Here is a 7,499-nt window from a genome sequence, read left to right as displayed (position 1 = left end):
CAATCAAATTTGGAGAATCCAATACACCACTTTCAATTACAGATAAAACAAACCCTCATTTAATGAGATAAAATAAAGCTTGAACAACAACACTAAAATTAGACCTTACAAACAACTATAAAACCCTCCAACAACAGAATATATACTCTTCTCAAGGAACAGGGAACAGTCTCCAGGATAGATATTATACTAGGCCTTTAAAAAAAAAAACCTCAGTAAATCTAAAAGGCTAGAAATAACTCAAGATATATTTTCCACTATAATAAAAAGAAATTAGAAATCAACTGCAGAAAGAAAAAAAAAAAGGGAAATTCACAAATACATGGAAATTAAACATTGAACTCCCAGACAATAATGGGTCTAAGAAGAAATCAAAAGGGAAATCAGGAAGTTATTTGAGATGAATGAAAATCAAGACACAACATACCAAAACTTGTTAAATGCAATTAAAGCAGTGCTTAGAAGGAAATTTACAACTGTAATGGAGTTATTAAGAAAGGAGAGAGGACTTCCCTAGTGGTCCATTGCTAAAGAATTGATCTCCCAGTGTAGGGGACACAGGTTCTATCCCTGATCCGGGAAGATTCCACATGCCTCTGGGCAACTAAGCCTGTGCCCCACAATTACTGAGCCCCTGCTCTAGACTCTGTGAGCCGTGGCTACTGAAGCCTGTGTGCCTTTGCGCCCGTCCTTTGCAAAAAAGGAAGCCACCACAATGAGAGGTTTGCACACAGCAACTGGAGAATATGTCTCTGTTCACGCAACTAGAAAAAGCCCACACATAGCAACAAAGACCTAGCGCGGCCAAAAATAAATAAATGAATAAAAAGAGAGAGATCACAAATCAGTAACCTAAACTTCTACCTCAACACACTGGAAGAAGAGTACTCTAAACCTAAAGCAAGCAAAAAAGGAAATAATAAAGAATACAGCAGACATTATGAAAATAGTGACTAAAAAAAACACTGAAAATCAGTGAAACCAAATGCTGATCCTTCAAAAAGATCTACACAATTGATATACATTTAGCAATATTAACCAAGATAAAAACAAAGATGACTTAAATTACCAGTATCAGAAATGAAAGGACATTACCATTTACCTTAGAAAAATTTTAAAAATCATAAAAGAATTCTATGAATTGTAGGCCAAAAATCTATAAATTAGATGAAATGGACAAATTCCCAGAAAGACACAAACTACCAAAACTGGCTCAAGAAGAAATAGACAATCTGAGTTTATCTAAGTCAGTGAAGAGGTTGAAATAGTAATTTAAAAACTTCCCACAGAGAAAAGCCCAGGCTCAGATGGCTTCATCACTGAATTCTACCAAACATATAAAGAATTCATAACAATTCTTCAAAAACTATTCTAAAAAACAGAACACAAAAAAAGGAGAAGGAATTCTCTAGCAGTTCAGTGGTTAGGGCTGTATGCTTCCACTGAAGAGAGCACAAGCTCAATTCTGGGTCAGGGAACTAAGATCCTTCATGCCACATAGCATGACCAAAATAAAATAATTTTTAAAAAGTTTTAAACAAAAAATAGAAGTTGAGAGAATATTTCCCAAGTCATTTCATGGGACCAATATAACTCTTATGCCAAAAACAAAGACATCATAAGAAAAGAAAATTACTGATCAATATCTCTTATGAATATGGTTACAATAATCCTTGAAGAAGGAAATGGCAACCCACTCCAGTATTCTTGCCTCGAGAATCCCATGGAGAGAGGAGTTTGCGGGCCATGGTCCACGGGGTCGCAGAGAGTAGGACACGACTGAAGTGACTAAGCAAGCACGCACGCACAATAATCCTCAACAAAATTTAGCATTTTATAAAAAGATTTGTTCAGGCTTCCCTGGTGGTCTGGTAGTTAAGAATCTGCCTGCCAGTGCAGGGGACACAGGTTCCATCCCTGAATGGGGAAGGTCCCACATGCTGCAGGGCAACTAAGCCTGAGCCACAACTACTGAGACTGCACAATGCAACTACTGAACATTTGCACCGAGAGCCTGTGCTCTGCAATGAGAGCAGCCACCACAATGACAAGTGTGTGCATCACAACTAGAGAGGGGCCCACACTTGCCACAACCAGAGAAAGCCCATGCACAGCAACAAAGACCCAGTGCAGCCAAACATAAATAAATAAAATAATTAATTAATAAAAAGAGATTTGCTCACTATGATCAACTGGGATTTATTCTACTAATGCAAGGTTGGTTTTATATCTGAAAACCAATTAATATGGTACATCACATCAGTAATATAAGACATCACATCCAATACTTTTTTATGATTAAAAAACTCAACAAACTTGGAATATAAAGGAATTAACCCCATAATAGACTTTTATGAAAAAGACCACAGTTAACATCACACTTAACAGTAAAAAATTAGATGCTTTCCCACTAAGATTTAGAACAAGACAAGAATGTTCACTCTTGCTACCTCTAATCAACATTATCTTAGAGGTTCTAGCCAAGACAATTAGAAAGAAATAAAAGATATCTAGATTGAAAAGAAAGGAGTAAAATGATCTCCATTTTCAGATGGAATGAACTTGTATATAGGAATTCCTAAGGTATCCACTAAAAAAAATATTAGAATTAATAAATAAGTTCTGCAAAGTTGTAAAAGATCAATAAAAATAAATTATACTTCTATACATTTGCAATGAACAATCTAAATATGAAATTAAAAATAGCATTACGATACCATCATAAGGAATAAAATACTTAGGCAAAATTTTAACAAAAGACATATAGAACTTATACCCTGAGAACTACAAAATGCTGTTGAAAAAAAAGTTAAACTAGATCTAAATAACTGGAAAAAACATCCCATGTTCTGATCAGAACTAACAGTTAATATACAATACTCCCAAACTGATCTACAGATTCAATACCATCTCTATCTACTTTGTAGAAATTGATGAGCTAACACTAAGATTCGCACAGAAAACCAAGAATAGCCAAAACAACACACTCCCATTTCAAATTTATTACAAAGCAATGATAATAAAGACAATTTGGTACTAGGAAAAAAGCAAACACACAGATCAATGGAATAGAATTGAGTGACCAAAAATAAAACCATGTATCTAGCATCAATTGATTTGAACCCAAAGTTCAACCTTGGGACCAAAGTTGGATGGTCCAAAGACCATCAATGGGAAAAGAACAGTATTTTCAATAAATGGTGTAGGAACAATTAGAATTAGACACTTATCTCACACAATATACAAAAATTAACTCAAAATTGATCAAAGATCTAAACTTAAGAGGTAAAACTATAAAACTCTTGGAAGACAACACAGAGGGAATTTTCATGTTCCTATATTTGGCAATGATACTTTAATAAGACATCAAAAGCACAGGCAACAAAAATTAAACTGACAATCAAAATTAAAAAATTTTGTGCATGAAAGGACACCGTCAAGAGAGTGAAAAGACAACCCATGAAATAGGGGAAAAATTTTGAAATCTGGTAAAGAATTAATGTCTAAAATTTTAAACTCACATCTCAAGGACAAAAGCACATGGAAACAACACCAATCCAAAACCAGCAAAAGTCTTGAATAGGCATTTCACCAAAGATATACAGATGTCTAATAACCTCAGATATGCGGAAGACACCACCTTTATGGCAGAAAGTGAAGAACTAAAAAGCCTCTTGATGAAAGTGAAAGAGGAGAGTGAAAAAGTTGGCTTAAAGCTCAACATTCAGAAAACTAAGATCATGGCACCCGGTCCCATCACTTCATGGCCAATAGATGGGGAAACAATGGAAACAGTGAGAGACTATTTTGGGGGGCTCTAAAATCACTGCAGATGGTGACTGAAGCCATGAAATTAAAAGACGCTTACTCCTTGGAAGGAAAGTTATGACCAACCTAGATAGCTTATTCAAAAGCAGAGACATCACTTTGCCAACAAAGGTCTGTCTAGTCAAGGCTATGGTTTTTCCAGTGGTCACGTATGGATCCGAGAGAGTTGGACTATAAAGAAAGCTGAGCGCCGAAGAATTGATGCTTTTGAACTGTGGTGTTGGAGAAGACTCTTGAGAGTCCCTTGGACTGCAAGGAGATCCAACCAGTCCATCTTAAAGGAGATCAGCCCTGGGAGCTCTTTGGAAGGACTGATGTTGAAGCTGAAACTCCCATACTTCGGCCATCTGATGCGAAGAGCTGACTCACTTGAAAAGACCCTGATGCTGGGAAAGATTGAGGGTAGGAGGAGAAGGGGACGACAGAGGATGAGATGGTTGGATGGCATCATCAACTCGATGGACATGGGTTTGGGTGGACTCTGGGAGTTGGTAATGGACAGGGAGGCCTGGCGTGCTGCAATTCATCCATACAGTGAAACATTATCCACTCTTAAAAAGGAAGGAAATCCTGACATATGCCACAACACAGATGAACCTTGAAGAATTCTGCTGAGTGAAATAAGCCAGATACTAAAAGACAAATACTGGGACATCCATGGTGGTCCAGTGGCTAAGAATCTGAGAGCCTGGGTTCAATCCCTGGTCAGGGAACTAGATCCCACATGCCGCAACTGAAGTTCAAATGACACAACTAAAGATCTAGCATACCCCAACAAAGACCTAGTGAAGCCAAAAAAACCCAAAATGACAAATACTGTATGATCCCACTTACATGAGGTACTTAAAGTAGTCAAAATCGTAAAGAAGAAAGTATAATGGTGGTTTCCAGGAGTTAGGGGAAGGGGAAAATGGGAGGTTATTATTTAGTGTATTTTCATTTTACAAAGTGAAAAAAGATCTAGAAATGATGGTGGTAATGATTACACAGTATGAATGTACGCAAGGCCACTGAACTGGACACTTAAAAATGGTTAAGGGAACTTCCCTGGTAGTCCAGTGGTTAAGAATCCACCTTCCGTTGCAGGGGACTTAGGTTTAATTCTTGGTCAGGGAACTAAGATCCCACATACGGCAGGGGGACTAAGACTATGAACCTCAACTACTGAGCCTCTGCACACATTCTAGCATCCCTGCGCCACAACAAGGAGCCTGCATGCCAGAACAAAGTTTCCACGTGCCACAACTGAGACCCTATGTTAGCTGCTCAGTTGCTCAGTTGTGTCCAACTCTTTGCTACGCTCTGGACTATAGCCCGCCAGGCTCCTCAGTCCACGGGATTCTCCAGGCAAGAATACTGGAGTGGGTTGCCATTGCCTTCTTCAGGGGATCTTCCCAACCCAGGAATTGAACCCAGGTCTCCCACACTGTATGCAGGTTCTTTCCCTCTGACCCTATGCAGCCAAATAAATAATCAATATATATATATATTTTTGAAATTCAATTCCACCTTTTTTTTTATTATTATTATTTAAGAAGTCCAGATCGAGTGGTGGCAAAACAACTGCCTCCACGGTGGTTCCTCAGCTAAACGAGCATGCGAGGGTGACAGATAGATGGCTCTGCCAGGAGTGTGAGAGTGTGTCCCTGTAAGGTGCCTGCCCGTGTGGGTACTTAGGGTGACGCCTGCCAGGCAGGAGTCCCCGTGTATTGAATGTGGGTTTTCTCTGCCCTGGGTCTGGGAGCTGGTCCCGGGGAGTGGGTGTAGGGTGTGTAACTCTCCCCACACCAGCTGTGAGCAGCTGTGGGTTTCCTCCTGTCCCGGGTTACATTGCCCCTCGTGTGTTCCCACGTCTGTGTAGTGTGATGTGACCTGTAAGGCCAACAGGCCTAGCTGGGTCCTGGGAGTCTGCACAGTGCATGGGGGGTGGGTTTTCTGGGATGGGGACCTGGGGAGATTCAAAGCTAGAGGGATGCTGTAGAAATTTAATTTTAGGGGGGCTAGAGCCCCCAAGGTGCAGGATCAGGCCTGGCCCCAGAGGATGGAACCCCCCACCCCTCCTCCAGGGGGTGCAACTGGGGGAGGGGCCATGACCAGAGCTTGGTCTTCTCTGGATCTGTGGGGCGGCCGACACCCTCATAGATGCTCACTGGCGACCTGGGCCAGGATCTCCTTGATGCGGACGATGAGCTTGTCGTGCTAAGGCGGGGTCGCTCTCCATGGCGCCGTGCAGCCGGGCCATGTAGAAGTCCAGGGTGCTCAGCGTGGGCGTTTCGCCGGTGCCAGGCACTGGCAGCGAAGCGAAGCTGGCGGTGAGCGCTTGGCGCACCGCCTGGAGCTGCTGCTGCAGCGCCAGCGTCCGCCGCTCCTCCAGCGCCAGCTCCTGCTCCAGACGCTCGCGCGCGCTGCTCATGCTCTGCGTGTGCTTTTGCAGCACAGCGTTCTGCTCCTCGAAGGCCAGGTTCATCTTCCGCAGGCGCCGCAGCTCCGCCTCCCGCGCTTTGTTTTGGTCCAAGAACTCTTCAGTGAAGATGCGGACGTCGAAAGTTGAGAAGCCGTCACAGTCCCCACCCTTGTGTCCATTCAAAAGGGTATTCATGAGCCCAGAGCTGGAATCCTCTTTCTTGATCTTTTCCTGGATCTTCTCCGCACACATCTTGTAGGCTTCCGACTGCTGGTAGGCCCTCAGCTCCTTCATGTACTGCTGCTTCTCCCGTTCAGCCTCGTCCAAGTACCGCTGTTTCTCCGCCGGCTGCAGCTTGCTCCACTTGGCGCCCAGCATCTTGGTGATCTCGGGAAAGGGCAGGTCCGGGTGGCGCGTCCGGATCTGCTCGCGCCGCTGGTTCAGGAAACGCACTTAGCCGGTGACAGGTGCCTTGGGCCCATTCGGCAGGATCTTCTTCCGCTTCTTGCCCTTGGGCCAGCCGCGCTTCTTCATCGGCTCCTCTTCATGGGATCCCTTCTCTCCGGCCCGCGGGCCCTCGCCGCGCTCTTGCTTGACAGCCACCACGAAGCTCCCATGCTGTCCTGGAGCCTTGCCGCTCGCCAGTGCGGAGGCCGCGCCGGGCTGCTTGGGGCCGTGGGACATGGCCACTCCCGGCCGCACCTTCAAAGAAACTTTCCCGGACCTCTCGGCTGCTACGACGCTCCAACCAACCGCTGGGAGCCCGCCCCTGCTCTCAAATATTTTTTTAAAAGGTTAAGATAGGGGAATTCTCTGGCAATCTAGTGGTTAGGACTCCATGTTTTACTGCCAAGGGCCTGGGTTTGATCCCCAGTTGGGAAACTAAGATCCCCCAAGCCTCACAGAGCTGCCAAAATAAACAAATAAAAATATATTATTTAATGGTTACAGTAGGAAATTTTATGTTCTGTGTATTTTACCACAATAAAAAAGTTGGAAGAAAAACAAAAATTCCTTGTCTTTGCCTCTGAACATTCACACCTAATATATTCCTTATCTCTGTTAGTGGGTTTACATACTATATATTGCGCATATTCCCTCAAGCTAGAAGCCTCTTGGACCACCCTCCTGGGCACATTCTATGGGTCATGGACTCTTGAATTCAGAAAGACACTTTGATCCACCCCCTCCTTTGCCTCTGCCTTGGTTCAGGTCCCTCTCATGTCATGCTGTTGTTCAGTCACTAAGTCATGTCCGACTCTTTGCG

At 43.2% G+C, this 7,499-nt stretch overlaps 1 pseudogene across 1 annotated transcript; it reads right to left on the bottom strand.

Moving 5' to 3' along the window:
- Window positions 1–5,771: 5,771 nt before the first annotated feature.
- On the bottom strand, window positions 5,772–6,979 carry LOC104993347 (annotated as a pseudogene). Its single transcript, XR_825818.1, has one exon. The product of XR_825818.1 is annotated as an SWI/SNF-related matrix-associated actin-dependent regulator of chromatin subfamily E member 1-related pseudogene (transcript).
- Between the last annotated feature and the right edge of the window lie 520 nt (window positions 6,980–7,499).

Source organism: Bison bison, unplaced genomic scaffold, assembly GCF_000754665.1.
Source record: "Bison bison bison isolate TAMUID 2011002044 unplaced genomic scaffold, Bison_UMD1.0 scf7180017864238, whole genome shotgun sequence".
In the NCBI taxonomy this organism is placed as follows: Eukaryota; Metazoa; Chordata; class Mammalia; order Artiodactyla; family Bovidae; genus Bison; species Bison bison.
Note: the sequence above shows the minus strand (reverse complement) of the source record. Positions and strands in the feature narration are given on the sequence as shown.